This window comes from Pleurodeles waltl, chromosome 6, assembly GCF_031143425.1.
Source record: "Pleurodeles waltl isolate 20211129_DDA chromosome 6, aPleWal1.hap1.20221129, whole genome shotgun sequence".
NCBI classification, from domain to species: Eukaryota; Metazoa; Chordata; class Amphibia; order Caudata; family Salamandridae; genus Pleurodeles; species Pleurodeles waltl.
In genome coordinates, this window is record NC_090445.1 from 1,178,441,121 (window position 1) to 1,178,466,492 (window position 25,372).

Here is a 25,372-nt window from a genome sequence, read left to right on the forward strand (position 1 = left end):
AGGTCTGGGACACACTGGAGGAGTTCTGGGCACCACCCCTGGGGTGGTGATGGACAGGGGAGTGGTCACTCCCCTTTTCTTTGTCCAGTTTTGTGCCAGAGCAGGGCTGGGGGTCCCTGAACCGGTGTAGACTGGCTTATTCAAGGAGGGCACCATCTGTGCCCTTCAAAGCATTTTCAGAGGCTACTCCTCTCAGGCCCTTAACACCTATTTCTAAAGGGAGAGGGTGTAACACCCTCTCTCAGAGGAAATCCTTTGTTCTGCCTTCCTGGGACTGGGCTGCCTGGAAGCCTGTCTGTGGGTTGGCAACAGCGGTAGCGGCTGGGAAAACCGCTGAGAGCTGGTTTGGCAGTACCCGGGGTCCATGCTGGAGCCCCGGGGATGCATGGGATTGGCATCCCAATACCAGATTGGCATGGGAGGACAATTCCATGATCGTAGACATGTTACATGGCCATATTCGGAGTTACCATTGTGAAGCTACATATAGGTATTGACCTATATGTAGTGCATGCGTGTAATGGTGTCCCCACACTCACAGAGTCCGGGGAAATTGCCCTGATTATGTGGGGGCACTTTGTATAGTGTCAGGGTGCCCTCACACTTAGTAACTTTGCACTTAACCTTCAACAAGTGAGGGTTAGATATATAGGTGACTTATAAGTTACTTAAGTGCAGTGTAAAATGGCTGTGAAATAACGTGGACGTTATTTCACTCAGGCTGCAGTGGCAGTCCTGTGTAAGAATTGTCTGAGCTCCCTGTGGGTGGCAAAAGAAATGCCTCAGTCCATAGGGATTTCCTGGAACCCCAATACCCTGGGTACCTAGGTACCATATACTAGGGAGTTCCAGTGTGCCAATAAGAATTGGTAAAAATGGTCACTAGCCTGCAGTGACAATTTTAAAGGCAGAGAGAACATAAGCACTGAGGCTCTGATTAGCAGAGCCTCAGTGATACAGTTATACACCACACAGGGAACACATTCAGGCCACAACTATGAGCACTGGGGTCTTGGCTAGCATGATCCCAGTGAGACAGGCAAAAACAAACTGACACACAAGTAAAAAATGGGGGTAACATGCCAGGCAACATGGTACTTTCCTACACAACCCCCCCACAAACGAGTGACAATAAGCCTAACCTTGCCCAGATGAGTCTTCATTGTCTAAGTGGAAATATCTGGAGAGTCCATCTGCATTGGAGTGGGTACTCCCAGGTCTATGTTCCACTGTATAGTCCATTCCCTGTAGGGAGATGGACCACGTCAACAATTTAGGGTTTTCAGCTTTCATTTGTTTAAGCCATAATAGAGGTTTGTGGTCTGTCTGAACAATAAAGTGAGTACCAAACAGGTATGGCCTCAACTTTTTCAGTGCCCAGAGCACAGCAAAGGCCTCCCTCCCTATGGCAGACCAACGCTTTTCTCTAGTGGTCAACCTTCTGCTGATAAAAGCAACAGGTTAATCTTGGCCCTCGGTGTTAAGCTGTGATAGCACCGCCCCCACCCCTAATTCAGAAGCATCAGTCTGGACTGTGAACTTCTGGGAGTAACAAGGGCTTTTTAGGACAGGTGCAGAGCACATGGCCTGTTTGAGCTCATTAAAAGCCTTTTGACAGCTAGCTGTCCACAATACCTTTTTAGGCATCTTCTTACAAGTGAGGTCATTAAGAGGAGCTGCAATGTAGCCACAATTCTTGATGAACCTCCTATAGTACCCTGTGAGGCCTAGGAAGGCTCTCACCTGGGTCTTATTTGTAGGGGGAGCCCATTCCATAATCGTTTGGATCTTCCCCTGCAGTGGTGCAATCTGTTCCCCACCTGCCAGGTGGCCCAGATAAACCACTTTCCCCTGCCCTATCTGGCACTTTGAAGCCTTGATAGTGAGGCCTGCCTTTTGCAGGGCCTCCAAAACTTCCCATAGGTGGACCAGTTGCGCATCCCAGGTGGAGCTAAAGACAGCTATATCATCTAGATATGCTGCACTAAAAGCTTCCAAACCTTGCAGAACTGTGTTCACCAACCTTTGAAAAGTGGCAGGTGCATTCTTCAAACCAAAGGGCATAACAGTGAACTGATAGTGCCCTCCAATGGTGGAAAATGCAGTTTTAGGTTTAGCATCTTCTGATAATTTAATCTGCCAATACCCTGCAGTTAAATCAAAAGTGCTTGGATACTTGGCAGAAGCCAGTGTATCAATTAGCTCATCTGCCCTGGATATAGGGTGAGCATCAGTTTTGGTTACTTGATTGAGACCTCTGTAGTCAACACAAAACCTAATTTCTCTTTTATCATCTTTACTGTGAGGTTTTGGGACAAGCACCACTGGGCTAGCCCATGGGCTTTCTGAAGGGTCAATCACTTCTAAGTCCATCATTTTCTGTACCTCTTGTTTTATGCAATCTCTGACATGGTCAGGCTGCCTATAAATCTTACCTTTGACAGGTAAACTGTCTCCAGTATTGATTGTGTGCTCATACCAATTAGTTGTACCTGGTATCAGTAAGAGGAGGTCAGAGAATTGGCCTAGGAAATGTATACAGTTCTCCTTCTGCTCAGCCGTAAGGCAATCTGCAAGCACCACTCCCTCCACTAAGTCATCAGCTTCAGTGGTGGAGAAGAGGTCAGGGAGAGGGTCACTCTCTTCTTCCTTCCCCTCATCAGTTGCCATGAGCAGGGTTAAGTCCTCCCTGTCATAGTAGGGTTTTAGGCGATTGACATGGAGCACCCTAAGGGGACTCCTGGCAGTGCCCAGGTCTACCAAATAGGTAACCTCACCCTTCTTTTCAACAATGAGATGGAGTCCACTCCATTTGTCCTGGAGTGCTCTTGGGGCCACAGGCTCCAATACCCATACCTTCTGCCCTGGGTGGTACTGGGTCAGGACAGCCTTCTGGTCATGCCATTGCTTTTGGAGCTCATGGCTGGCCTGAAGGTTTTTACTGGCCTTTTTCATGTACTCAGCCATTCTGGATCTTAGGCCAAGTACGTAGTCCACAATGTCTTGCTTTGGAGCTTTTAAAGGTTGGTCCCAACCCTCCTTCACAAATGCAAGGGGACCTCTTACAGGGTGCCCAAAGAGGAGTTCAAAGGGCCTGAAGCCCACTCCTTTTTAGGGTACCTCTCTGTAAGCAAAAAAAAGGCCTGGCAACAGGACATCCCAACTCCTTCTGAGTTTTTCAGGGAGTCCCATAATCATACCTTTGAAAGTTTTATTTGTCTGTGGATGATAAGGGGTGGTGAATTTATAGGTTACACCACACTCCTTCTACATTCCCGTGAGGTATGCAGGCATGAAGTTACTGCCTTTGTCTGATACAACTTCCTTATGGAAACCCACCCTGGAAAATAGTCCCAGGAGGGCCTTTGCCACTGCAGGTGCTGTAGTGGCCCTTAAGGAGATAGCTTCTGGATACATTGTGGCATGGTCCACTACCACAAGGATGAATCTATTGCCAGAAGCTGTTGGAGGGTCAAGGGGGCCAACAATGTCAACCCCTACCCTCTCACAGGGCACCCCAACCACTGGGGTGCCACAAGTCTTGCCACTGGCTTGGCAGGTGACACAGGAGCGACAAAACTCCTTTGTGTACTCTAACATATGAGGCCTGTGAAAATGGGGGACAAGTCTGTCCCATTTTTTACTTTGGCCCAAATGTCCAACCAAGGGAATGTCATGAGCTAGAGTTGGGAGTCATTCCCTATACTGAAGGGGGATAACCAGTCTCCTGATGGCAGCAGGTTTAAGGTCCCTTGCTTCATTATAGAGGAGATTATTATCATCGTAAACTCTGTGGCTGTCATTGACATCCCCATTTTGCTGTTTGACAGCTTGCTGTCTGAGACCCTCTAGTGTGGGACAGGTGTGCTGTGCTACACTCAGTTCCTCCTTGGCAGGCCCCCTGCACCAAAAGCTCAGCTGTGTCAGCTTCCAGTTCCTCTGGTCTAGGTTCTGCATAGGGAGAAGACTCCTCCTATCAAAAGGGAAATCCTATGGAGAGGGAGGGATAGTGGACAAGGGTTTGCCCTTCCTACCTCTAGTTTTTGGGAGCACTTGGTCCATTGTTCCAGGATCCAAGTTTCCCTGTCCTCTTTGCTTCTTCGCCTGAGTCCTAGTAAGAGCCATGATATACCCAGGAATGCCCAGCATTCCTGCATGGGCCTCTAACTGCACTTCAGCCCAAGCTGAAGTCGCTAAATCATTTCCTAATAGACACTCTACAGGTAAGTCAGTGGATACCACAACTTTCTTTGGACCAGTAACCCCACTCCAGTTGAGATTCACAACAGCCATGGGGTGGCTAACAGTGTTGTCATGGGCATCTGTCACTTGGTACTGATGACTATAGTGACACTGGCACCTGTGTCCCTGAAGGCCCCAACCTGAACACCATTGATTAGGGGTAGTTGCTTGTACTTATCCATATTAAGGGGACAAGGAACTAAGGTGGCAAGGTCAGTGCCACCATCGGAGACTAAAACAGGCTTTGTGGTCTCCCTAACTGTACCAACCCCCACTACATTACCAAAAGTGAGCCCACCTACTCCATTTGACTGGCTTTTTGCAGTGTTCTTCCCACCACCACTGCTATTACTTGGGGCACTAGTGTAAGCAATAGGGTTTGTGGTGGTGGGAGGTCCAGGAGCCCAGGAAAGTAGAAGTAAAGTACTGCAAGTTTCCTTAGAACACACTACAAGTTGTGATTAGAGTTAATGCAAGAACCAAACAAGACTGCAAACAACAAATGGTGGGTTCCTGGATCTAAAGACCTGCAAAGAGAGGAGACCAAGTCCAGAAGTCGGAAGAAGTTCAGAGGGTTCCTGCTGGAAACTTGCAAGTAGAATCTGAAGAGAAACCCACAGGAGAGACCCTAAATAGCCCAGAGAGGAGGATTGGCTACCTTACTAGTTATGGACCTATCAGGAGGGGTCTCTGACATCACCTGCTGGCACTGTCCACTCAGAGCCCTCCAGAGTGTCCCCACACCTTGGAAAACAAGATGGCTGAAGTCTGGGACACACTGGAGGAGCTCTGGGCACCACCCCTAGGGTGGTGATGGACAGGGGAGTGGTCACTCCCCTTTCCTTTGTCCAGTTTCGCGCCAGAGCTGGGGACAAGAGGTCCCTGAACCGGTGTAGACTGGCTTATGCCAGGAGGGCACCATCTGTGCCCTTCAAAGCATTTCCAGTGGCTGGAGAAGGCTACCCTTCCCCAGCCTGTAACACGTATTTCCAAAAGGGGGAGGGTCTAACACCCTGATCTCAGAGTAAATGCTTTATCTGTCTTCCTGGGCTTGAGCTGCTCAGACCCCAGGAGGGCAGAACCCTGTCTGTGAAGTGGCAGCAGATGCAGCTGCAGTGCAAGCCTGAGAGAGCAGGTTTGGCAGTACTGGCGGGCCTTGATGGAGCCCCAGGATGCATGGAATTGGCTCCCCATACCAGATTTGGAATGGGAGGACAGTTCCAAGATCTTAGACATGTTACATGGCCATATTCAGAGTTACCATTGTGAAGCTACATATAGGTATTGACCTATATGTAGTGCACGCATGTAATGGCGTCCACGCACTGACAAAGTCCCGGGAAATATCCCCGATGTGGGGGCACCTTTGCTAGTGCAAGGGTGCCCTCACACTTAGTAACCTCACACCTAACCTTCAGCAAGTGAAGGTTAGACATATAGGTGACTTATAAGTTGCTTAAGTGCAGTGAAAGTGTGTGCACTATTTCATGCAGGCTGAAATGGCAGGCCTGTGGAAGGGTTTGTCTGAGCTCCTTATGGGTGGCAAAAGAAATGCTGCAGACCCTATGGATCTCCTGGAACCCCAATGCCCTGGGTACCTAGGTACCATATAGTATGGACTTATAAGGGGGGTCTAGTGTGCCAATTGCAATTGGTAAATGAAGTCACTAGCCTACAGTGACAAATTTAAAAGCAGAGAGAGCATAAGCACTGAGGCCTGGTTAGCAGAGCCTCAGTGACACAGCCAAGCACTACTGACAACACATACATTAGGCCACAAACTATGAGCACTGGGGTCCTGGCTAGCAGGATCCTAGTGAGACAGGCAAAACACACTGTGTTGGACTTGTTTTGCTTATGCAGGGTCATCCTCAATCTTTTTGCCTCCTGCCTCCTATTTATTCTGACCTGTTGCTGTTGGCTTTTCAACTCTGAGCACTTTACCACTGCTAACCAGTGCTAAAGTGCATATGCTCTCCGTGTATTGTATGTAATTGGTTTATCCATGATTGGCATATTTGATTTACTAGTAAGTCCCTAGTAAGGTGCACTAGAGGTGCCAGGGCCTGAAATTCAAATGTTACTAGTGGGCTTGTAGCACTGGTTGTGCCACCCACACAAGTAACCCTGTAATCATGTCTCAGACCTGCCACTGCAGTGTCTGTGTGTGTATTTTTACACTGTAAATTCGACTTGGCAAGTGTACCCACTTGCCAGGCCTAAACCTTCCCTTTTCTTCCATGTAAGGCACCCCTAAGGTATGCCCTAGGTAGCCCCAAGGGCAGGGTGCAGTGTATGGATAAGGTAGGACATATAGTAATGTGGTTTATATGTCCTGACAGTGAAATACTGCCAACTTCGTTTTTCACTGTTGCAAGGCCTGTCTCTCTCATAGGATAACATGGGGGCTACCTTTAAATATGATTAAAGTGTAGATTCCCCTAGAGAGTAGATGGACGTGTGGAGTTTGGGGTCCCTGAACTCACAATTTGAAAATACATCTTTTAGTAAAGTTGATTTTAAGATTGTGCGTTTGAAAATGCCACTTTTAGAAAGTGAGCATTTTCTTGCTTAAACCATTCTGTGACTCTGCCTTGTTTTCGGATTCCCTGTCTGGGTCAGTTTGACAGTTGGGTTGTTTTTCACCTCGCACTAGACAGTGACACAAAGGGGGCTGGGGTGTAACCTGCATTTCCTGATTAGCCATCTCTGCTAGGAGGGAGGGGTGGAGTGGTCACTCTCATCTGAAAGGACTGTGCCTGCCTCTGACAATGCTGGCTCCAACCCCCTGGTGTGTTTCTGAGGCCTTGCCTGGGCAAGGCAGGATTTCACAAGTAGGTGTGAGTCCCCTTTGAAGAAAGGTGACGTCAAAGACTAAAATGGGTATAAGAAGGGCACCCAAATCTACAGACTTGAGAAACACTTCTGGAACCAAGAGGAACCTCTGCCTGGAGAAGAGCTGATAGCTGAGGAAGAAGTGCTGTCCTGCCTGTGACTGTGCTTTGTGGAGCTTTCCTGCAGTGCTGCTTCTGCAAGAGTAAGAGGGCAAAGACTGGACTTTGTGTGCCTTCCATCTTGTGAAGGAATCTCCAAGGGCTTGATTTAGAGCTTGCCTCCTGTTGTTTGAAGTCTCAGGGACAGCAGAGACTTCTCTCTGCCAGCACCTGGAGTCTCTGGAGAGACTCCTACCCCGACAAGTGGTGCCATATCCAGTCCCTGGGCCCTTGAAAGGAAAGCTGGTGGAAATCCAAAGAAATCGACTTTGGACGACTCCGGACCGACGCCGCTGTTGAATCTGGTAACGCCGTCTGCACCTGACGCCGTGAACTTCGCTGGAACTTGACGCTCTTTGCAGGCCCGACACCGCAGCAGCCCCGCTGAAGTCCGCGACTCCATGGAACTCGCCGCACCACATCATGACCGACGCCGCTGGAAGCGCGTGGATTCAGCGTTTCGCACAGACGCCGCGATCCCAGACTTCGCGCATCGGCTTGTTTTCACTCTTCACCAAAGGTACTGTACTTCGGGGTCTACACGACTCCGTGTCCGGCGCCGCTGGTGTCGGCTTGTTGGGAACGACTCCGTCACGATGCTGTGTTAACATCTCATCGAAGCATTTTTGTTTCTAAACGCTATTTTTGAGTTTATTTATTCATAAATTGACTTGTGTATGTCGGATTTTTGTCGTTTTGGTCTTGTTTTGTTTAGATAAATATTCCCTATTTTTCTAAACCAGTGTTGCGTCATTTTGTAGTGTTTTCATTAAGTTACTGTGTGTGTTGGTACAAATACTTTACACCTAGCACTCTGAGGTTAAGCCTACTGCTCTGCCAAGCTACCAAGGGGGTAAGCAGGGGTTAGCTGAGGGTGATTCTCTTTTACCCTGACTAGAGTGAGGGTCCTTGCTTGAACAGGGGGTAACCTGACTGTCAACCAAAGACCCAATTTCTAACATTGGTGATCAGCGGTTGGGATTTGGACTGGTATTTGTACTTGACATACAGTGATTAAGTGTACACTACTGTTTGAGTTCAGACCAGTACGTGACCACATACTACTTGTTTGGTGATCTTTTTCTTTTTCTCTTAAGGACTCTTTTTTGTTCTACTTCCATGATTTTGCTGATCCCTTGATGGATTCTTTTTACTTCATTGGGAACTTATTTTCTGCCTTTGGAACTTTGCACTTGTGACCATCATGTCTCAATCTGGAGACGCAACAGTTGGAGCTGTGTTTGAAATAGAGAAACTGAAGGAGTACTCAGTTGCTCAATTGAAACAGTTCCTTAAAGATCTTGACTGTCCCACTGAGAGCTCCACCAGGGAGGGGGAGCTGCAAAAGGCACAGATGGCCTGGAAGACAGTCAAGGAGGTTGGAGGGCACACAGAGGAGGAGAATGTGGGTGGGGAAGTGCAGAGGATACACAGTGGTGTAGTGGAGGTACCTGTTGCGCCTGGGGGGAGGGTCCCCAGGAGGGGTAGCAGGGTGTCATCCAAGGGTCTGACTCCTGAAGAGTTAAAGGACAGACAGGCAGAGGGGGCTCTCCGGTTGAAGTTCAAGGAGTTGAGGATGCAAAGGGAGAAGGAGTTGAAAGAAAGGAGGACGGACTTAGAGATCAAAAAGAGGATTTGGATTTATGAGCTCAAAATGAAGGAGCTGGAAGTCATAAGGGCTGAGTCCAGCTGGAATGGTGGCAGCAACAATTTTATATCCAGTGCTGCTGAAGAAGTGCACACGCCCAGAGATGTGGTGCCCTACTTGAGGGAGGGAGTTAGCACACGCCAGGAGGTTCAGGGGTATGAGGTAGCTCCAGTGATGCACAGGGTCCGTGAGGTGGATTGGGGAACTGGCATGGGGAGTCATATTCCTACTGGTGGGAGGGACACTATTGACTCTAGGTGAGAGTGACAGGGAGAGGGGTTCCCCCAGGTAGAAGTCTTGGTTATGGAGTGTGAAGACATCCCAGAAGAGTGTGGGTTGAGTGTCAGAGACAGTCAGGTACTGTCTCACCAGTCTCAGGAGGGTGATGTGGGGTGCTTTTTCAAAGCAGAGTCACTGGATGGTTGGGTGAAGGGTACTTTGGTTAATTCATGTGAGGGGCTGAGTGATGTAATTGCTGGAGAGCATATGTCTAGTCCTTATTTTCCAGAGCTACGCCAACACCAGGTGGAGTGTGAGTTCTCTGACCCCAGGGAGCTTACAATGGAGACAGACTTCTGGGTGAGTACCAGAGAGTCTGAAGAGGCATTTGAGGGTGCTCCTGAGAGGAGTGGTCTAGGTAGTTCCCAACCAGGTGAGGTAGGGAAGGATTGTAGTGTCCCAGGTAGGTCCCAGTGTAGTGGGATGGGTGAGGGACCCCATGTCCAGTCTCTGAGGAGAGGGAATGGGGATGGGTTGAGGCCCAAGGTGCCCGAGATCCGGTCCCAGGTCTTGGAGGGTTCCATGAGGGAACATCAGGAGGGGAGCCTAGCCTGTACCATAGGGCCATCTGTTGAGGGTGACCCCACAGTGTCAGGAGAACTTGGGGGGGGGGTGGCTGTAGCCAGCGTCCCACCAGTTCTGGTGTCTGGCAGTACCACTCCTAGTGAGGGGGTGCAGAAGTCCAGACAGAGGGTTGAGAGGGGGTTTCGGACCCCAGTGGAAAACCTTGAGGGTCAGGAGTCAGCTCTGAGAGCAGAGCCCCCCAGGAATGACCTTGGTGAGACCATTTCTGGGTTGGGGGGAATCCAGACTCTGCCAGATGGGCAGAGGTCAGGGGACCTGCGCCAGCCAGACTCTTGTGTGGCCCTTGGGGACAGTGTGTCCCTTGAGGGGGGTAAGTGTGCCCCCCTGGAAGTCCTGGTGTGCCAGGCAAAGGTTCAACCGCAGGGTGGTGACTCTGGGTTGAATGATCAGGTTCAGGGGGTAAACTCTGACCTGATGGGGGGTAAGTGTGCTCCCAAGGAAGTCCTGGTGTGCCAGGCCGTGGTTCAACCGCAGGGTGGTGACTCTGGGTTGGATGACCAGGTTCAGAGGGTAAACTCTGACCTGGTGGGGGGTAGGTATGCCCCCCAGGAAGTCCTGGGTTGCCAGGCGGTGGTCCAGTCTGTGGGTACAGACCCTGGACTGGAGGATGAGGTTCAGGGTGTCCCCCCTGACCTAGAGGAAGGGGCTACTGCTAACAGTGCCCCTACCATGTTGTCTTCTGGGGGGGCACTCCTAGTTGGGGGGGGCAGGACCACAGAAGAGAGGGCAGGGGGAGGGAAACCTCACCCCTGCCCTGGTCCAACCTGAAGGTACAGACCCCAGGATGGAGGGCCAGTTGCAGGTTAACATCCCTGCACTGGTGTAAGAATTGTGCAGGACTGCTTCTACAAGAACCCTGACAATTTTGGACTCTGGGGGTGCCGTTCCTGCAGGGAGGGTACAGAGCCCCAGAGGGGAGGACCAGGGTCAGGTTATCTTCTCTGACCTGGTGGAAGGTAGAGTGGTCAAAGGGTGTCAGGCACCTGGGGCTACCGCCCCCCACTCTCCACAGTCACAGTGGTTGGAGAGGCCTGAGGTCAGGCTCTCATCCCTGACAGTTGTCAGGGGTCACTGTGGCTTGCTGTCCTGGTGGACAGAGCTGCCCCTGGGGGGGGGAACGAGAGTCACACCCCAGGGGTGGAGAGGGCAACACCACTGTGTTGGCCCTGGTGGTACTATCTGCCCATTGCAATAGATCTTTGAGCAAAGTAAAGTTAGGCGCTGCACAGATGGTGTCTGCAGATGTGGAGAAGGGTTCCCCATGGGTTAGCTTAGTGGGCCCTGGGAGTATGGACAGAGGGATCCAACTGGAGTCAGGAAGGCGTAGAACTGGAACATGCCCCTGCTGTTGTGGGCCTGGGTCCTTGTTCTATCACCCCAATCAGGGAAGTACATCAAGGTATTGATTGTTCTCCCCTGGCTTTAGGCTGGTAGGGGGTCGTGTTGGACTTTTTTGCTTATGCAGGGTCATCCACACTCTTTTTGCCTCCTGCCTCCTGCCTCCTATTTTTTCTGACCTGTTGCTGTTGGCTTTTCAACTCTGAGCACTTTACCACTGCTAACCAGTGCTAAAGTGCATATGCTCTCCGTGTAAATTGTATGTAATTGGTTTATCCATGATTGGCATATTTGATTTACTAGTAAGTCCCTAGTAAGGTGCACTAGAGGTGCCAGGGCCTGTAAATCAAATGTTACTAGTGGGCCTGCAGCACTGGTTGTGCCACCCACACAAGTAACCCTGTAATCATGTCTCAGATCTGCCACTGCAGTGTCTGTGTGTGTATTTTTACACTGTAAATTCGACTTGGCAAGTGTACCCACTTGCCAGGCCTAAACCTTCCCTTTTCTTACATGTAAGGCACCCCTAAGGTAGGCCCTAGGTAGCCCCAAGGGCAGGGTGCAGTGTATGGATAAGGTAGGACATTTAGTAATGTGGTTTATATGTCCTGACGATGAAATACTGCCAACTTCGTTTTTCACTGTTGCAAGGCCTGTCTCTCTCGTAGGATAACATGGGGGCTACCTTTAAATATGATTAAAGTGTAGATTCCCCTAGAGAGTAGATGGACATGTGGAGTTTGGGGTCCCTGAACTCACAATTTAAAAATACATCTTTTAGTAAAGTTGATTTTAAGATTGTGTGTTTGAAAATGCCACTTTTAGAAAGTGAGCATTTTCTTGCTTAAACCATTCTGTGACTCTGCCTTGTTTGTGGATTTCCTGTCTGGGTCAGTTTGACAGTTGGGTTGTTTTTCACCTCGCACTAGACAGTGACACAAAGGGGGCTGGGGTGTAACCTGCATTTCCTGATTAGCCATCTCTGCTAGGAGGGAGGGGTGGAGTGGTCGCTCTCATCTGAAAGGACTGTGTCTGCCTCTGACAATGCCGGCTCCAACTCCCTGGTGTGTGTCTGAGGCCTTGCCTGGGCAAGGCAGGATTTCACAAGTAGGTGTGAGTCCCCTTTGAAGAAAGGTGACTTCAAAGACTAAAATGGGTATAAGAAGGGCACCCAAATCTACAGACTTGAGAAACACTTCTGGAACCAAGAGCAACCTTTGCCTGGAGAAGAGCTGATAGCTGAGGAAGAAGTGCTGCCCTGCCTGTGACTGTGCTTTGTGGAGCTTTCCTGCAGTGCTGCTTCTGCCAGAGTAAGAGGGCAAAGACTGGACTTTGTGTGCCTTCCATCTTGTGAAGAAATCTCCAAGGGCTTGATTTAGAGATTGCCTCCTGTTGTTTGAAGTCTCAGGGACAGCAAAGACTTCTCTCTGCCAGCACCTGGAGTCTCTGGAGAGACTCCTACCCCGACAAGTGGTGCCATATCCAGTCCCTGGGCCCTTGAAAGGAAAGCTGGTAGAAATCCAAAGAAATTGACTTCGGACGACTCCGGACCGACGCCACTGCTGAATCCGGTAACGCCGTAGGCACCTGACGCCGTGACCTTCGCTGGAACGCGACGCTCTTAGCAGGCCCGGCGCCGCAGCAGCCCCGCTGAAGTCCACGACTCCGTGGAAGTCGCCGCACCACATCGTGACCGATGCCGCAGGAAGCGCGTGGATTCAACGTTTTGCACAGACGCCGCGATCCCAGACTTTGCGCATCGGCTTGTTTTCACTCTTCACCAAAGGTACTGTACTTGGGGGTCTACATGACTCCGTGTCCGGCGCCGCTGGTGTCGGCTTGTTGGGAACGACTCCGTCACGACGCCGTGTTAACATCTCATCGAAGCATTTTTGTTTCTAAACGCCATTTTTGAGTTGAATCTCTAAAAATTCATAACGTGACTTGTGTATGTCGGTTTTTTGTCGTTTTGGTCTTGTTTTGTTTAGATAAATATTTCGTATTTTTCTAAACCGGTGTTGTGTCATTTTGTAGTTTTTCATTAAGTTACTGTGTGTGTTGGTACAAATACTTTACACCTAGCACTCTGAGGTTAAGCCTACTGCTCTGCTAAGCTCCCAAGGGGGTAAGCAGGGGTTAGCTGAGGGTGATTCTCTTTTACCCTGACTGGAGTGAGGGTCCTTGCTTGAACAGGGGGTAACCTGACTGTCAACCAAAGACCTCATTTCTAACACACTGGCATATAGGTTTTTATCTATGAGCACTGGCGTTCTGGCTAGCAGGATCCCAGTGACACAGTAAAAACACACTGACACACACTCACAAATAGGTCAAAAGTGGGGGTAACCATGCTAGAAAGAGGCTACTTTCTCACACACACACCCCAAATGAAGAACAATAAGGCTAACCTTGGTCAGTTGAGACTTTATTGGCTAAGTGGTGATAAGTGGAGAGTAGATTTGCCATAGAGTGGTTACTCCCTTTATCATCCACTATATGGTTACTTCCCTGTGGGGATGTAAACCACCCGATTTGGAGAGTTCTACCTAACCAACAGTGTGAGTGTACATTTTCAGAGTTCCTATGAGTATCTTTTAAAGTTGGGCAGTGGGATTGGTCCACTGGGCCTATGTCGAATGCAGTAAATACTAGACAGGGATACTAAAGGCATTGTTGGGCAAAAACCTTGTCCATATGGCTGTAAGAGAGAACAGGGTTGCTGCTTCTCTTGAGTTGGAGCAGGGCAGGGCAGGGCTGCTGTCGTATAAGCTCCACACCAGGACAGGGCTGCTGTCCTAAGTGCTTAGAGGTAGTGCAGGGATGCTGCACTAATGTTTCTCTGGGAGGGCTGGAGGGATGCTCCATATTTACTAAAATGGTGCAGTTTTGCACATCTGGATTAGTAGTTCCACAGAGAGGTACTTTTACCTCTGGGAGTCCAGCTTTGGAATCTGATGGCTCCTTTGGTACAGGTTCCACCCCGGGAGAGGTTTCTCCCACCACGGGAATGGTATCCTTAGTGGCAGGGTGGGGAAGGCATACTTTGATACCCTTCTTACCAGTTGGTGGAGAGGGATCCTGAGATTTCAGGCATTTTTCTCTCCTTTGCTTTTTCATTTCACTAGAAATTAGAGGAAGCAATTCCTATGGGATACCCAGCATGGATGAATGGGTACTAAACTTTACCTCAGCCCAACCTGAGGCCTCTAGGTCATTCCCTAAGAGACAATCTGCAGGTAAGCTAGGTGATACCACCACCTGCTTAGGGCCAGTAACTCCACCCCAACTAAGTTGAACTACAGCTAAGGGGAGAGACTGAGTGGAGTTATTGATATCATTAACTTGGTACTTCTGTCCAAGGTGATGTTGTGCAGGTGACACTAGGTTTTCAGTCACCAAAGTGATACTGGCACCTGTGTCCCTGTAGGCCTGGGCCTCAACACCATTTATTAAGATTGACTGCCTGCAGTTATCCATGTTAAAGGGACAAGCAGCCAAGGTGGCAAGGCCAATGCCATGAACCCAACTGCACCTTTAGTTTGACTATTGCCAGTAGTCCGACCACTATTACCACTACTGCTAGGGGCACTAGAGTCTGATGTCTTAGTGGTGGTAGGCTCAGGGGCTTTGCCTGTGCAGGACTTATCCCCTGGCCAATGGCCTTTATTTCTACAAGCATAGCACCAAGGCTTTTTCTGATTGTGTGAAGAGTTTGAAGAAGATGAAGACGTTTTATCCCCACCCACAGAGGAGTGTTTCAGACCTGAAGAAGGATCATTGTGTTAACTTTTATCCCCATGCTTGACCTGAGATTTTTCACCATCTTTCTTTTTGATGTCTTTGTCACCCCCTGTATTAACTTTTCTGTTCACCCTTGTTCTGACCCATTTGTCTGCCTTCTTTCCCAATTCTTGGGGAGAGGTCAGATCTGAGTCCACAAAATACTCATGTAACAAGTCAGACACACAATCATTCAAAAATGTTCTCTCAGAATCAAGTTATACAGGCTTTCATAGTCAGTCACCTTACTGCCATTTAACCAACCTTCTAGGGCCTTAGGGTCTACAAAGTCTGTCCAGTCCTATGATGACTTCTTTCTGGTCTCTCTGAACTTAAGTCTGTACTGTTCAGTTGTTAAGCCCAGCCCATCCAAGAGTGCATTTTTAAGAATTTGATGGTTATCTGCATCATCCTCTCTGACAATAAGATGTCTGTCTCTCACCTTGCCAGAGAAGGATAACCAGAGGATAGCAACCCACTGTACATGAGGGACCCTCTGAACTTTAGAGGCCCTCTCAACTGCAGCAAACTGCTTGTAAATGTCATCACCATCCTTGTAAGGAGGGACAACCTTGTGCAGATTTCTACAGTCAAATGAAGGTTCCCTAGCATTTGAATTTCTAAAACTGCTGCTGCCACCATGGGGAACTAACACCAAACCCTGCCTCTCTTTCTCCACAACCAGGGATTCCCTGTCTAAGGCCAACTATTCATAGCCTCAGTCTGGCCTCCTCTAACCTCAACTTTCTGAGTTCCCTATCTTGGGACTAGTCCTCAGGGTTAGAAGTGTGTGGAGCCTCTGAAACAGAGGTAACATGATAGTGTGCAGAGGCAGATCTATCTCTAACAGGGGCATCCTAGTGACCTGACCTCTAGGGGTAAAGGGAGCCCTACTTGTGTGTGAACCCTTCCCACTACCAGTGGTACTAGGTGGCTTATTGACAGATAGATCTGTGGAAGGACCCTCCCCAGGATTGTCAGTTTGCTCCTGTGAGCCTTCCTGGTTGGAATCATCCTCTACCTCTTCCCCTGTCTGATCTGGACCAGTGCTGAGTCCCTGGTCATCTCGGAGGAGAAGATTTAAGAGGAACTCCTTATTGGGGGTCTTCCCAATCCCCAAACTTCTTTCAATACAGAGACCCATCAAACTTTTAAAGTTAAGACTTCCATATGTTGTTTTCACAACTCTAGGGGTAGCTTCCACAGAAGAGAAAAAAAGGTTTGGGAAATTGAGCTAAAAGTTAGTAGAATAACAGAGCTAACTTTTTGGAGAAAAGAAGAAAACTTTTCAAGACTTTGTAAAACTTTTTGCAAAGTTTAAATAACTTTTAGAAAGTTAGAAAATTACTTCTGGGTATATATTATATATGCTCTAAGTATATATATAACACAAGCTTTATTCGGTCAACATAACCATCAAAGTAACCATAAAACAATTTTAAACTTGTAAAAAGTTTAAAACATTGAAGAAATTAAAAAATAATTCAACAGTTACAACAAAATATAAAACCTCCCACTTCATGTCCGTAACATACTTATTTATAAAGCATTTTAAGATTTTTTAAGAGAACGAATGCGTATATGCCAGGCAGCCACGAGGGACTTGCTAACCACAGAGATTAAAAAGGTTGAAGTGTCACTTTTCAGAATCCTTAAGGCATTATGACGTTGTCTTAAGCCTACATTTTGGCAGAAGTAAAGTTCAAACTGGGGATACCACTTAAAGTCAAGGAATTGATTGGTTAACCGGCCATGTGATATGCAACACAGGAGATTATTTCTTACATAGGAACAATAAACTGCTTTCAAAATCAATTTGTGTTTTTTGCCTAAATTCTGTGGATTCTCCCAGTAGCTTTCAAGCCCAAAGTACGAAACTATTTTGACACGTGTCTAAACCATGGGATAGAAATTACATCCGGTCTTTTTAAGAGATCAAGAAGGGAGTCCCTATATAAAATAAGTTCAGAAGTAGTCCAAATTCTTACCCAAAAGAGTAAGGGTCTCAGAGGTATCAAATCAGCAGTGCGATTAAACCCAAGAACCAGGAACGCAGTGGTCAGGGGTGTGCTACGAGGGCATGCAAGTAGAGCCCTGGAAAAATTATTTTTGCTCACGGACAACCTTTTGCTATTATGGAACCCCCACACCTCGGCATCATAGGCGGCCGCACCCTGTGCCTTTGCCAGATAAATTTTGATAGCCGGGGATACAGCTTTTGATACAGAGCTTTTATAGAAACGCAGGATAGTGCCCGCCCTATGCTGTAGAAGCACCGCACTTTTGCTAATCTGATCCTCCCAGTGTAAATTATTAGAGATCCTCACTCCCAGGTAATCTATTGAGCTAACCTTACTTAAAGGGGTCCCATCTAAAATGATGGTACATCTCCTAATTGATCCTGGACTAAACATCATTAATTTGGATTTTACTAAAATCTAGTTCCAGGCCATAGCCTACACAGTATGATTTAAACCTATGGACAAGAATCTGAAGACCCATTGGGGTCTTAAAGATGAGTAGAGAATCATCTGCAAAAAGTAGTATAGGGATTTTCTGCGTGTTTAGAGAGGGGGCATCATTCTGATAGAAAGATAACATTTGTACCACCTCATTTATAAATATAGTAAATAAGGTTGGAGCCAAGACACATCCTTGGCGAACGCCCCTCTGAATGGGAATATAATCTGTTAATTCTCCCTGATTACCCCATCTCACCTGAGCATATGTATTCTCATGTAGCCGTTGTAATAGATGGATTATATTGATAGGAGTACCCATTCTGTGTAACACTTCCCATACTTTTTCTCTGGAGACCATATCGAAAGCAGAGCGAAGGTCTACAAAACAACATATAGATTTTCCTTGGCAAGGACTACATATTTCCAATGTAAAAGCATCAGCCTAAAGACCTGATCTACCGTACTGGTTTTTGGGCGAAAACTCGCCTGTAATGGGGATAGCACCTGGTGGTCTTGAACCCAACTTAATAGCCTTTCCAAAAGCTCTTTGGCAACACTTTTCTGGAGATTATCAATAAGGCTAATAGGTCTATAATTGGCTGAGGAGCCAATAAGAATTATTTCAGCCCCTTTCCAAGTACTCAGGCTTGGGCCCCCAGCTGCGATTTTATTGGAAATCTGGTTTATATGCCAGGACCATATTCTTGGTTCAGATTTATATAGGTCCCCCGGAATCTTATCCGGGCCTGGCGCTTTAGCAGATTTTAGGAAGTTAATTGTTGCTATACTTTCCTCTAGAGTAAAAATAATTGGATCTTCATAAACACAAGTATCCAATCCTGGTTCATCCTGGAAATAGCTCGTTCTAGCCAGCAGTGGAGAAAAAGATTCTTGGATTGGAAGATTACAAGGTGTAGCATAAAGTTTAGTAAAATGATTCACCCAGCTCTCAGGTTGAATATGATTACTTATAATGCTCTTGCCCCCTCTTTTTCTATTAGACAGTAGCTTTCAGAATGTCATGTTATCATTATGTTTAGTTGCATCAAGCAAATTTTGCCGAATTGAGTCTTCCCAGTTTTTCTTTGCTTGTATTGTGATCTTCTTATAAGCAAGTCTAGCTGATTGTATCGCCCCCGGAGAACATATAATAGCTGTTTTTAATGCTGACTTAGCCTTTGAACAATCCTTATTTAACCACACATTATTTTTAGAGTTACCATCGAAATACTTAATGTTGGTGTAGGAAAGTACCATCTTGCCTGGCATGTTACCCCCATTTTCACTGTATGTATGTTTGTTTTTGCCCATGTGTCACTGGGATCCTGCCAGGCAGGACCCCAGTGCTCATAATGTATGCCCTGTATGTGTTCCCTGTGTGGTGCCTAACTGTATCACTGAGGCCCTCCTAACCAGAACCACAGTGTTTATGCTCTCTCTGCTTTCTAAAATTGTCACTACAGGCTAGTGACTAATTTTACCAATTCTCATTGGCACACTGGTACACCCATATAATTCCCTTGTATATGGTACTTTGGTACCCAGGGTATTGGAGTTCCAGGTGATACCTATGGGCTGCAGCATTTCTTCTGCCACCCATAGGGAGCTCAGACAATTCTTACACAGGACTGCCACTGCAGCCTGCTTGAAATAACGTCCACGTTATTTCACAGTCATTTTTCACTGCACACAAGTAACTTATAAGTCACCTATATGTCTAACCCTCACTTGGTGAAGGTTAGGTGCCAAGTTACTTAGTGTGTGGGCACCCTGGCACTAGCCAAGGTGCCCCCACATTGTTCAGGGCAAATTCCCCGAACTTTGTGAGTGCGGAGACACCATTACACGCGTGCACTGCACATAGGTCACTGCCTATGTATAGCGTCACAATGATAACTCCGAACATGACCATGTAACATGTCTAAGATCATGGAATTGTCACCCCAATACCATTACCCCAATACCATTCTGGTATTGGGGGGACAATTCCATGATCCCCCGGGTCTCTAGCACAGAACCCGGGTGCTGCCAAACTGCTATTCCGGGGTCTCCACTGCAGCTGCTGCTGCTGCCAACCCCTCAGACAGGTTTCTGCCCTCCTGGGGTCTGGGCAGCCCAGTCCCAGGAAGGCAGAACAAAGGATTTCCTCTGAGAGAGGGTGTTTGGAAATAGGTGTGAAGGGCTGGGGAGGAGTAGCCTCCCCCAGCCTCTGGAAATGCTTTGATGGGCACAGATGGTGCCCAACTCTGCATAAGCCAGTCTACACCGGTTCAGGGATCCCCCAGCCCTGCTCTGGCGTGAAACTGGACAAAGGAAAGGAGAGTGACCACTCCCCTAACATGCACCTCCCAGGGGAGGTGCCCAGAGCTCCTCCAGTGTGTCCCAGACCTCTGCCATCTTGGATTCAGAGGTGATGGGACACAATGGACTGCTCTGAGTGGCCAGTGCCAGCAGGTGACGTCAGAGACCCCTCCTGATGATAGGTGCTTACCTCTCTTGGTAGCCAAACCTCCTTTCTTGGTAGCCAAACCTCCTTTTCTGGCTATTTAGGGTCTCTGCTTTGGGGATCTCACCAGATAATGAATGCAAGAGCTCATCAGAGTTCCTCTGCATCTCCCTCTTCACCATCTACCAAAGGATCGACCGCTGACTGCTCAGGACGCCTGCAAAACCCCAACAAAGTAGCAAGACGACTACTAGCAACCTTGTATCGCTTCAACCTGCCGGCATTCTCGACTGTTTCCAGGTGGTGCATTCTCTGGGGGTAGCCTGCCTCCTCTCTGCACCAGGAGCTCTGAAGAAATCTTCTGTGGGTCAGCGGAATCTTCTCCCTGCAACCACAGGCACCAAGAGACTGCATCGCCGGTCCTCTGGGTCCCCTCTCAGCACAACGAGCGTGGTCCCTGGAACTCAGCAACTCTGTCCAAGTGACTCCCACAGTCCAGTGACTCTTCAGTCCAAGTTTGGTGGAGGTAAGTCCTTGCCTCCCCATGCTAGACTGCATTGCTGGGTACCACGTGATTTGCAGATGCCCCGGCTCCTGTGCACTCTTCCAGGATTTCCTTTGTGCACAGCCAAGCCTGGGTCCCGACACTCTAACCTGAAGTGCACAACATTCTGAGTTGTCCTCCGGCGTTGTGAGACTCCCTTTTGTGTGTTCGCGTGGACTCCGGTTCACTCTTCTTCCAAGTGCCTGTTCAGGTACTTCTGCGGGTGCTGCTTGCTTATGTGAGGGCTCTCTACGTTGCTGCACGCCCCCTCTGTCTCCTCCTCCAGGTGGCAACATCCTGGTCTCTCCTGGGCCACAGTAGCACCCAAAAACCTCTACCGCAACCCTTGCAGCTAGCAAGGCTTGTTTGTGGTCTTTCTGCATGGGAACACCTCTGCAAGCTTCATCGCGATGTGGGACATCCATCCTCCAAAGGGGAAGATCCTAATCCTCTTCTTTCTTGTAGAACTCCAAGCTTCTTCCAACAGGTGGCAGCTTTCTTGCACCCTCAGCTGGCATTTTTGGGCTCCTGCCCACTCTTGACACTGTTGCGACTATTGGACTTGGTCCCCTTGTCTTACAGGTACTCAGGTCCTGAAGTCCACTGTTGTTGCATTGCTGGTGTTTGTTCTTCCTGCAGAATCCCCCTATCACGACTTCTGTGCTCTCTGGGGGTAGTAGGTGCACTTTACACCTACCTTTCAGGGTCTTGGGGCGGGCTATTTTTCTAACCCTCACTATTTCCTTACAGTCCCAGCGACTCTCTACAAGCTCACATAGGTTTGGGGTCCATTTGTGGTTCGCATTCCACTTTTGGAGTATATGGTTTGTGTTGCCCCTATACCTATGTGCTCCTATTGCAATCTATTGTAACTTTACACTGCTTGCATTACGTTTCTTGCTATTACCTGCATAATTTTGGTTTGTGTACATATATCTTGTGTATATATATATCTTATCCTCATACTGAGGGTACTCACTGAGATACTTTTGGCATATTGTCAGAAACATAAAGTACCTTTATTTTTAGTACTCCTGTGTATTGTGTTTTCTTATGATATCGTGCATATGACACCAGTGGTATAGTAGGAGCTTTACATGTCTCCTAGTTCAGCCTAAGCTGCTTTTCCACAGCTACCTTCTATCAGCCTAAGCTGCTAGAAACACTTCTTCTACACTAATAAGGGATAACTGGACCTGACACAAGGTGTAAGTACCTCTGGTACCCACTACAAGCCAGGCCAGCCTCCTACAGGGCAAAACAAACCATATACTAAGAAAGTGGAATGCGAATCACGAATTCCCCCCTAGACAAGTGTAGTGTGTAGAGAATCGCTGAGAGTGTAAGAAAACCACAAACGTGAGTAAAATACCCCATCCCAGAGCCCAGGAAAGTAGGTGTAAAGTACTTCAAATTTCCTTAGGAGACACTACAAGTCGTGATTAGAGTTATTGCAAGAACTAAGAAAGACTGCAGGAAACAAATGGTGGATTCCAGGACCTGAAGACCTGTAAAGAGAGGAGACCAAGTCAGAGAAGTCACAGAAGATTCCAGGAAGGACAGGAGCCCCCGCCAACCTAGAAGATTATGCAAAAGAGGATTCTCTGGTTAGAAGTCTTCAGATGAGCACCAAAGACAAGCTGCTGGTAATAGGAATCCTCAAAAATGTTGCCGTCTGACTTGCATGATCGTTTCCTATTGGATGCTACATCTGCAACCGCAGGTGGAGTGATGGATGGATGAATCACCGTGCCCCATAAACTTTAAAATACTGTTCCCCAGCAGGACTTTTGTCAAAAATCAGAATCTGCATTTCCCCTTTGAGAATTCTCCCTTGCTGAACCCCTTGGAATCTGAGAGGAATAATCCTCACTGCCCTTGCCTTTGAAATGCTTTGATGAGACTTCAGATTTTCTCCTTAACCCAAAGAAGAAGACGTTTGACCAAACTTCTGAAATGCCGATGTCTCCCCTTTTTACTTAATTTCTGCTCAGTTTAGTTAGTGATTTGTTGCCCCAGATTCCCTTTTTCCAAATTCTTTTTGTCCCTTTTGTCCTTTGTAGTCATGTGTTCATCTCCACACTTGTTAATACCTGATTGGCTAATCTTTAGGGTTTCCCTTGCCCAAACTATCTGAATTTAAATTGCCTTAATGCTTATTACAACAAAGCAACGCCTGTTTTCTGTAAATCAGGGGATTAATCTGATGTTCTATATTGTATTCGTTGAATGTTTAGTTCTTCTAATGCTAGTTCATTTTAACTTATTTAGTCATCTTGGGCAACCGTTGGTGATTTTGTATCTTTATAATTATGTCTTGCAAATTGTCTACATGCCTTTGATTCTTAGCCTGTGATAAAACCCCTTAAATTTATTATCGACTGGAGTATTCGTTGTGTGGCCACATTGGTGATACTGTGTAGTTGAATTGATTGCTGTGAAATTTGATTACTTTTTCTCTACACCTTTATGATGGTTCCAAAGATTCATTGACCTCATTAAGCATTGATTCCTGTGAAGGAAGAAATGCGTAAACAGCAGCTACATTCCATCATTTCCAGGGCAGTAAAAGTAACTGCAGTGCCATGTGGCATAATGCCGGCTGAAAAAAAAATCACTGGATCAAGGGTGACGCCTGGAAATAATCTTGGTGAGGATAAGAAAAACTTTGTGACTCTCACACTTCACATCCTCATTCAAAGAGGAAAATAAGGTCTATAATCAATGCACGGGATGTGATTCTAGAATAGGCTCATGCTGTAAAGAAAACTAGGGCCAGATGTATCAAAGGATTTGACCCATTCTGTGCCTATGGGAAAAAGCTTTCTAACATATGGCCCCTAGTTACTTAGCAGTAATAATAGTTTTCTAGCTTGAAACTGTTTGAGATTTACATGTGTGTTAGTGCAAGCACATTGTTTGCAATTCACTACACGCATGCCAAAAAACTCCTGAGCAAAACATAATCTGAAGGTGGTGGCTTTGTCTTGAAGTCTGTTGGCTTACGATTGACATTCTAGAGAATTATACTGGCTCCAGCTATGATTGATGTCCAAAATTAAAAGGTAAGTTAATTTCAAAGCTGTGTTAAAACCCAATTACTAGGTGATAGAAATGTAGAGCATGTGACTCTGGAAAAGATCTAATCTACAAACAATTATTACAGGCAAGTGCCTTCTTTCTTTTTTACTGCATCATCACACCTCACCAATGACACTCTGTTAGGTTCACATTCACCACCATGCCAAATCATGATCACACTTACATGTACAACCCCACAAACTCAGTTGCTCGAAAAAATCCCAAACATGTCTCCCTCACCAACCCCACCCACACACCTATACATGCACTTAATTAACCCTGCACTGTTGCCGCACAAGCTGTATGTGTTTTATGTGTGTGAGTAAACATCTTCCTTCAGTTCATGTTATACACTAGTAATATGTGTGTGAGGTATCCTAGCAATATTCCTGCTGCCTCCTGCCCCATGCCAATGCTTCCTTCTAGGTCGGTTTGTATTACCACGGTTGCCCAAGTTGTGCCTGTGCTTTGTGTTGGTGCAGCTTGATAAAAACTATAGCACTATACTATAGGCGAGCGATTAACATTATGGATGCTTATTTTATGTTTTGCTTGCCAGAAGATATAAGAATAAATGGAGGATGTTAAGACTTGGGTATTTCCAATGCAATGCATATTGTATAATATACGCACATTACAGAATTACTGAAAGTAACAAACATGGAATGGAGAAGTGCTTGATTTAATTGAATTAGAGCATGTCACTAATCCTGAAAAGCTGCCTATCCTTGTTCCTAATCATTAGCATGACACTGTACTAAGGATACTTTAAGGCATATTTACAAGCCCCTTGTGCTACCGGGGCGTCACTTTCAGCGATGCTCTGGTGGCGCAATGCCCTGCACCATATATACAAGGCGGCGTTATGCACTATGGTGCAAGGGTGCCTGCGTTGGTGCTTGGCAGCTTCATCTAGCACCAGCACTAGGGGAAACACAGAGTTGCGCTGTATTTTTGTAAATACGGTGCATCCCAGCGTTTCTGAAGTGATGCAACGCGGTATTGCCAGTTTGGGCGCAGCGCCACGCTGTGCCACTTCCTTGTTAATATGCCCCTATGACTTTCACTTCCACTCAGGGCTGTGGTGGCAAAAATATACCAGTGAATGAGTACTATAAATGCATCATTTTGTCACCAAGCACCTGTTGCCTTTTACACTAACAAACATTCTAGAATATTTTTTGAGCACTCAAGCTTCTATATGACCAAACCTTCCACTCCTACCCTCAAGCCTAAGTGTCTCTGCAAAATCAGTTATACAAACCACTTCTGGATGTACCTTATGCACAGACAATTATTTGAGGTTCATTCCATTCCACCCCTTTGTAATTTTGCCTTCTGTTTTATTGACTAAACATAAGCAAATAAAACCTGGCCCTAACTGAAAAGGCGTTCGCTGACAGGTACCATTATAAGCATATATCGTTTTACTTTCCAATTTGGTGGTACGTAAGACATGTGTTGAAGATGTATTTTTTCACCATCTGATGAAACTCTCGTTTCTTCTTTTGATGTAGGTATGTCACACCAGTGGAATATGATAAGAAGAACTGTAAGACTTTCTTGGACTACAAGTCATGTGTAACCAGAGTTGTGAGAAATGATGACCCTAATGTTGAGTGCCCAGTCTTTGCTGCAGTCGGAAGATAAAATATATAGCCCAAAATAATACAAAACAATAATGTCGACTTTTTAAAATAAATAATTGTTATTCAATCATTTTGCAATAACGTTTACACGTTTAAAAAATAAATAAAACAGATCTGCACCTCTTTGTAGTTCTCTTACTATTAGTACCATCTCTATCAAACTCCTTTGGCAGGACCCGTTTACGATGGCCTGGTATCGTACCACTGAGCTTTCAGATGATGAAGATGGCCATGAACGAGGGATCAAGAGTTATTTTATGTTTAATGGATATGGTTTAAACTAAATTCCGGGGATGAGGGTTCGTGCACAATATATATCAATGTT

General features: G+C 46.9%; 1 long non-coding RNA gene across 1 annotated transcript in view; it reads left to right on the top strand.

Annotated features, from left to right (window-relative positions):
* LOC138300720 (uncharacterized) overlaps positions 1-25,170 on the top strand; it is a 66,309-nt gene extending 41,139 nt beyond the window's left edge. Inside the window, exon 4 of the long non-coding RNA XR_011204992.1 lies at positions 24,916-25,170. This is a non-coding gene — a long non-coding RNA (uncharacterized lncRNA). The remainder of the gene's footprint in view (positions 1-24,915) is intronic.
* Positions 25,171-25,372: the final 202 nt, after the last annotated feature.